This window comes from Pinus tabuliformis, chromosome 5_1 (assembly GCF_031772625.1).
Source record: "Pinus tabuliformis cultivar Carrire ecotype Pingquan chromosome 5_1, CPIR1, whole genome shotgun sequence".
NCBI lineage: Eukaryota > Viridiplantae > Streptophyta > Pinopsida > Pinales > Pinaceae > Pinus > Pinus tabuliformis.
Window position 1 is genome coordinate 223,730,489 of NC_142305.1, and position 7,682 is coordinate 223,738,170.

The window sequence follows — 7,682 nt, forward strand, 5'->3', positions numbered from 1 at the left end:
TCTCTACTGTGTATATGTTCATAGAAATATTGGGCATATATAGAGAATTTCGGCCATCGCACTTGTGTTCTCTGCTGTGTATATGTTCATAGAAATATTGGGCATATTCAACGTGATAAGATTCTGAAACATATTTACAAGGATTTTCAAAAGAAACCGCTCACTTTGGTAAAGAGGACAGAAACCAGGGTTTTAGTTAGTTTATTATTTGTTGCATTCGATATTCTGTCCAATCATTTGCTCATTGAATGCATACTTAGCAACAGTATGGATGTGGTAAAACAAATTAGGGTATTAATATGAAACCCCCTTTTCTTTCTTTCTTTTAACGACTCCATCTAATATTTCTCTGTGGTCATTTTTTCACAACCAGAGAGGAATCACTTCACTGTTGATCAACTTTAGTAGGGACACTCGTACCTCTGTGCAACTCTCTACCATTTTAGGAATTTTCGCAGAAGAAATGGATACAGTCTTGAAGTTTTCAAATGCCAAGGAGCTGAGGAATTTGATTGCAAGATCGAGACTGAAGTATCATTTGATAGCTAAAGATGGTAATCTCAACAGCCAAACTATGCTTCTCAATGGGAAAATTCTTTATGTGACCCCTGAGGGTGAGATACCTTCTTTAGAGTTGATGACTGTTGATGCCGACAAATGTATTTCTGTAGCACCTCTCTCTATTGCATTTGTGTCTCTTCCAGATGTTCAATTGCCAGCATGCAGCAATTAGGGATTTATGTGTATATGTTCACAGAAATATTGGGCATATACAGAGAATGCTGAGAGAATGTTGTAAGATGAGCTCGCAGATTGTGAGAATACACGCTCACAAGTTTGGAACTTAGAAAATAGTTTCCGTCAAGCCCTCTGAGAAAAATGTTGGCGTGGACTTGTCGCAATTCATCGGCATTGATACAGGCCTGCAAAAGATTTAAATAGGTATGATTTTCTTCCTCGCATAGTGGCCTCGAGACTACATTTCTGGCATTACATGTTCAGGTTTAGGTACCTTGCTTTTTCTTCTGTGACCATATTAGATTAAGGGAGCTTGCAGATTTTGCAGGTCGTGGATCAGACTGTTGATCACCCAGCTCTAGCACAAATCCCATGCAAAGAGCAGAGGTCGAGCATCAACAGAAGCACTCTGTAATCCTATAATGGAGTGCATTTCACAGAGAAAGGTCTGGGTATTCTCCATTGATGTAGATATTTTCGAAGTCACGCCCTAGCTCTTCCTGGTGGAGCTTCGAAAAACTGAAGGGGATTCATTGGAATACAATAAGTTCTACAGTGAGGATCTAAAGCCCGGCCTCAAAGACACCATTTAGAAATGGGATGGAAATAAACAATAAATATATATTCATTGTGTATACTACATGATGTTTTCTGCAATGTTTTTTGGGATTAAGTTAAAGTTGTTATTCTATTGCTTGCGAAATGGGGAAACCATCACTGCATCTCAGCGCCATCGCACTTGTGTTCTTTGCTGTGTTTGTGTTCATAGAAATATTGGGCATATATAAAGAATGCTGGCCATCGCACTTGTGTTCTCTTCTGTGTATATGTTCACAGAAATATTGGGCATATACAGAGAATGCTGAGCATCAGTTCGAAGCAGTATGCAGCTGATGTAATTTAGCGTGATAAGATTCTAAAACAGATTTACAAGGATTTTCAAAAGAAACCACTCACTTCGGTAAAGAGGACAGAAACCAGGGTTTTAGTTAGTTTATTATTTGTTGCATTCGATATTCTGTCCAATCATTTGCTCATTGAATGCATACTTAGCAACAGTATGGATGTGGTAAAACGAATTAGGGTATTAATATGGAACCCCCTTTTCTTTCTTTCTTTTAACGACTCCATCTAATCGTTCTGTGTGGTCATTTTTTCACAACCAGAGAGGAATCAATTTACTGTTGATCAACTTTAGTAGGGACAATCGTACCTCTATGCAACTCTCTACCATTTTAGGAATTTTCACAGAAGAAATGGATATAGTCTTGAAGTTTTCAAATGCCAAGGAGCTACGGAATTTGATTGCAAGATCAAGACTGAAATATCATTTGATAGCTAAAGATGGTAATCTCAACAGCCAAACTATGCTTCTCAATGGGAAAATTCTTTATGTAGATACCTTCTTTAGAGTTGATGACTGTTGATGCCGACAAACGTATTTCTGTAGCACCTCTCTCTATTGCATTTGTGTCTCTTCTAGATGTTCAATTGCCAGCATGCAGCAATTAGGGATTTATGTGTATATGTTCACAGAAATATTGGGCATATACATAGAATGTTGAGAGAATGCTGTAAGATGAGCTCGCAGATTGTGAGAATACATGCTCACAAGTTTGGAATTTAGAAAATAGTTTCCGTCAAGCTTTCTGAGAAAAATGTGGGCGTCGACTTGTCACAATTCATCGGCATTGATACAGGCCTGCAAAAGATTTAAATAGGTATGATTTTCTTCCTTGCATAGTGGCCTCGAGACTACATTTCTGGCATTACATGTTCAGGTTTAGGTACCTTTCTTTTGCTTTTGTGACCGTATTAGATTAAGGGAGCTTGCAGATTGTGCAGGTCGTGGATCAGGCCGTTGATCACCCAGCTCTAGCACAAATCCCATGCAAAGAGCAGAGGTCGAGCATCAACAGAAGCACTCTGTACTCCTATAATGGAGTGCATTTCGCAGAGAAAGGTCTGGGTATTCTCCATTGATGCAGAGATTTTCGAAGTCACGCCCTAGCTCTTCGTGGTGGAGCTTCGAAAAACTGAAGGGGATTCGTTGGAATACAATAAGTTCTACAGTGAGGATCTAAAGCCCGGCCTCAAAGACACCGTTTAGACATGGGATGGAAACAAACAATAAATATATATTCGTTGTGTATACTACATGATGTTTTCTGCAATGTTTTTTAGGATTAAGTTAAAGTTGTTATTCTACTGCTTGCGAAATGGGGAAACCATCACTACATCTCAATGCCATCACACTTGTGTTCTCTGTTGTGTTTGTGTTCACAGAAATATTGGGCATATATAGAGAATGTTGGCCATCACACTTGTGTTCTCTGCTGTGTATATGTTCACAGAAATATTGGGCATATACAGAGAATGTTGAGCATCAGTTCGAAGCAGTATGCAGCTGATGTAATTTAGTGTGATAAGATTCTAAAACAGATTTACAAGGATTTTCAAAAGAAACCACTCACTTCGGTAAAGAGGACATAAACCAGGGTTTTAGTTAGTTTATTATTTGTTGCATTCGATATTCTGTCCAATCATTTGCTCATTGAATGCATACTTAACAAAAGTATGGATGTGGTAAAATGAATTAGGGTATTAATATGAAACCCCCTTTTCTTTCTTTCTTTTAATGACTCCATCTAATCGTTCTGTGTGGTCATTTTTTCACAACCAGAGAGGAATCACTTTACTGTTGATCAACTTTAGTAGGGACACTCGTACCTCTGTGCAACTCTCTACCATTTTAGGAATTTTCGCAGAAGAAATGGATACAGTCTTGAAGTTTTCAAATGCCAAGGAGCTAAGGAATTTGATTGCAAGATCAAGACTGAAATATCATTTGATAGCTAAAGATGGTAATCTCAACAGCCAAACTATGCTTCTCAATGGGAAAATTCTTTATGTAGATACCTTCTTTAGAGTTGATGACTGTTGATGCCGACAAACGTATTTCTGTAGCACCTCTCTCTATTGCATTTGTGTCTCTTCCAGATGTTCAATTGCCAGCATGCAGCAATTAGGGATTTATGTGTATATGTTCACAGAAATATTGGGCATATACAGAGAATGGTGAGAGAATGCTGTAAGATGAGCTCGCAGATTGTGAGAATACACGCTCACAAGTTTGGAACTTAGAAAACAGTTTCCGTCAAGCTCTCTGAGAAAAATGTGGGCGTGGACTTGTCACAATTCATCAGCATTGATACAGGACTGCAAAAGATTTAAATAGGTATGATTTTCTTCCTCGCATAGTGGCCTCGAGACTACATTTCTGGCATTACATGTTCAGGTTTGGGTACCTTGTTTTTGCTTCTGTGATCGTATTAGATTAAGGGAGCTTGTAGATTGTGCAGGTCGTGGATCAGGCCATTGATCACCTAGCTCTAGCACAAATCCCATGGAAAGAGCAGAGGTCGAGAATCAACAGAAGCACTCTGTACTCCTATAATGGAGTGAATTTCACAGAGAATGGTCTGGGTTTTCTCCATTGATGCAGAGATTTTCGAAGTCACGCACTAGCTCTTCATGGTGGAGCTTCGAAAAACTGAAGGGGATTCGTTGGAATACAATAAGTTCTACAGTAAGGATCTAAAGCCCGCAACACCGTTTAGACATGGTATACTACATGACTTTTTTTGCAATGTTTTTTAGGATTAAGTTTAAGTTGTAATGTCATCAGTTTGAGGCAATGCTAAAGCATTGTTCACAGAAATCGGGCTGCAAGCTTCCTGCAATGTTTATTCAAATTAAGTTAAAGTTATGTTGTGAACAAGAAATCTTTCTGTTTCTTGACAATTTCCTAAGAATCATTACAATATCATACCATTTCTGGTGACATAATTAACAGTTCATGGCTAAACACTCTCCTACAAGATGCTTTTATGGATTGAAACAATCGAACATGTTTAAAATGGCAAAGCCTTGTTTAAGTAGAAAAACGGTACCCAGTTTAAGGAGCTTTTGATTAATTTGGAAAAAACTGCCTGGATATCCCACCATCTCATGCGAATATCCCACCATCTCATGCGAATCAACTGTTAATATATCGATGCTTTTATCTTTAGATTAGAATAGACAATTATTTGTTGAATACAATATCGTACCATTTCTGGTGACATATAATTAACAGTTCATGGCTAAAAATTCTCCTACAAGATGCTTTTATGGATTGAAACAATCGAACATGTTTAAAATGGCAAATCCTTGTTTAAGTAGAAAAAAGGTACCCAGTTTAAGGAGTTTTTGATTAATTTGGAAAAAATTGCCTGGATATCCCACCATCTCATGCGAATCAATTGTTAATATATTGATGCTTTTATCTTTAGATTAGAATAGACAATTATTTGTTGAATATAGGCATGAACCAGTGTTTTCTAGGCCTGCTAATATTGCCAAGTATATACACCTTGATATATCAAAGACTGATTCCGGGTTATCAATAACAAGTGTCCTTTGGATGGAAGCCCTTCAAAGCAAATGTTGTAGGCTATCTGTTGGACCTTTTGGAGGGTTTTCTTGCACCTTTTCTAGTCGAAATTGACCAGAATCAGACTTATTGGAGAGCTTCCTTGCACCTTTTCTGGTCAAAATTGCCTAGAATTCAGCAGATTACAAATGATAACTTACTTGCAGATTTATTGGATTATGAACCAAGCAAAAACTAAAGGAAGAAATTTAATAACTTACGCTTTATCTCAAAACCTTTGTAAGGTAGCAAATAAGGGAAGTGTTCAAAGCAAAACTCATAGAAAGGTTGTTTTGTTGTGTGGCACAGGTGAATTGGTTATCGAAGAAGATACAAGATACGTTCTTTCTTGGTGAAAAGATTTAAGAACTTCTATGTCAAATTATCTGATCCTAGAATCCGGCAGATTACAAATGATAACTTGCAGATTTATTGGATTATGAACCAAGCAAAAACTAAAGGAAGAAATTTAATTACTTACGCTTTATCTCAAAACCTTTGTAAGGTAGCAAATAGGGGAAGTGTTCAAAGAAAAACCCATAGAAAGGTTATTTTGTTGTGTGGCACAGGTGAATTGGTTATCAAAGAAGATACAAGATACACTCTTTCTTGGTGAAAAGATTTAAGAACAAGATACGTTCTTTCTTGGTGAAAAGATTTAAGAACAAGATGGTGAAAAGATTTAAGAACAAGATACGTTCTTTCTTGGTGAAAAGATTTAAGAATGTCTATGTCAAATTATCTGATGTTAGTAATCTTTATTAGGAAAATGAATTCATAAAGGATCAAATATCGGTTCTTCTAATTTTTCATCTATTGGATGCTTTTTCACAAGCACTTCTTGATTGTTGTGATTTTAAATTACTTCAATTAAGTGCAAGGTATTGTTTATCAATGGGCCATTGTGATTCTTAATCCTCTTCACTCAATATCACCAGTAGTCTCCATAAGAACACAAGCTATCCTTGAAATGATGGAAACGACTTATATCTCTAACAATGATTTCTCGCCCAACAATTTTAGAGATAAATTTGGTGGCATCATGGCAATCACCACATATGTGAAGATTTTTGATTATCTGGATTGATGTACCAGGGGTTGTATTGATAAGCCCAAAAGCAATGACCAACTTCTCACTGTGTCCACAGAGAATGTATTCTTTCTCTTCCTCCTCAACATCTTGCAACACAAAGTTTGTCTTAGGCACATATCCTCCCTCTTTCATCTGCCTAGCCATGCCGTCCAATGTGGCGTGAATTTTGACTTCTTTCTTTTATGTTATTATTTCTTATGCCATTGCCTTACCTTCCTCCTCAACATCTTGCAACACAAAATTTGTCTTAGGCACATATCCCCCCTCTTTCATCTGCCTAGCCAAGCCCTTCAATGTGGTGTGAATTTTGACTTCTTTCTTCTATGCTACTATTTCTTATACCATTGCCTTACGATGTTTCCTTTGCAACATGTGATGTTGCAAATGCTAGTATCTCTCTATGAAGAGAAGAGAAAAATCTTAACTCTCGTCAGATACTTGCGAGAATTTAGAGTGTCTTACAATGAGCACGAGCTCTTTATTTATACAAATGTCAAACAGTTACCCGATGACTTAGGACTGGTGAATGCCAGTCTAAACCCTAAGATTCGGATATGAGTGGACAACTCATATTATCTCATTCCTTAAAGTATTTTGAGAAGTGGAGACCGAATCAATGACAAAGTTGAGTGAAAAGCACCCACGAACTTTTACAAATGGAACATTATTTTAATTCTTTTTCTTTTGAGATACCTGAAGCTTCACGTGTGAGGAGATCTGCTAGATAGTTTTTGAACCTGGTTTGAGCTCAATAGTAAAGTCAAAGCAAGAGAACCAAAGTGCCCATCTGATGAGCCTAGCATTTGCTTCTGTCAAATCCTTTCCTAGTCTGATCATTCCTGGCATTTCTTTAGATCAGTCCTTAGGATAAAATGTACTGGTTTTAGAAACAATCTAAAATTCATGATCGCCTTTTTTTAGAAAGTACTTCTTTGTGGTTGCTGGGGTAATTTAATTCTGCTTCATTGAAAGAGCCAAAAGCATAAGAACATATATCTTCAGTTTCTGGATGAATTATATTTTCTAGCAATACACCCCCCCAAGAAGTGTTTGATGCATCTGTTTCTAAAATATAGGATTCGACATCGAGAGGGAGCTTGAGTGATGGTAGCTGGGTCACTTTCTTTTTGATATTTTGTACTGCAGTTGTCATGGCATCAATCCATTTGGGCAGTTCTTTTTTTAGTCTTTGTTGGAGGATCACCAGATCTTGTGCTTGTCCTTTATAGAACCTCCGTATATAATTCAAACTACCAAGAAAATGTTGCAATTGAGTCTTGTCAGTAATCTGGTCTAGGAATTTTTGCATATTTTGTAAAATATGTTCCTGAATAGAGATGTGGCCTGCATAGATTCTTAAACCAGGAAAATCAATGG

The 7,682-nt window shown here is 37.2% G+C and overlaps 1 long non-coding RNA gene and 1 pseudogene across 1 annotated transcript; one reads left to right on the plus strand and one right to left on the minus strand.

The window, feature by feature from the left end:
* Positions 1-334: 334 nt before the first annotated feature.
* Positions 335-1,260, plus strand: LOC149164225 (uncharacterized). The gene is made up of 2 exons (XR_016260208.1): positions 335-614; positions 758-1,260. It is a non-coding gene; the product is annotated as an uncharacterized LOC149164225 (long non-coding RNA).
* A 4,883-nt stretch (positions 1,261-6,143) lies between these two features.
* LOC149164226 (pentatricopeptide repeat-containing protein DWY1, chloroplastic pseudogene) lies at positions 6,144-6,449 on the minus strand (annotated as a pseudogene).
* Between the last annotated feature and the right edge of the window lie 1,233 nt (positions 6,450-7,682).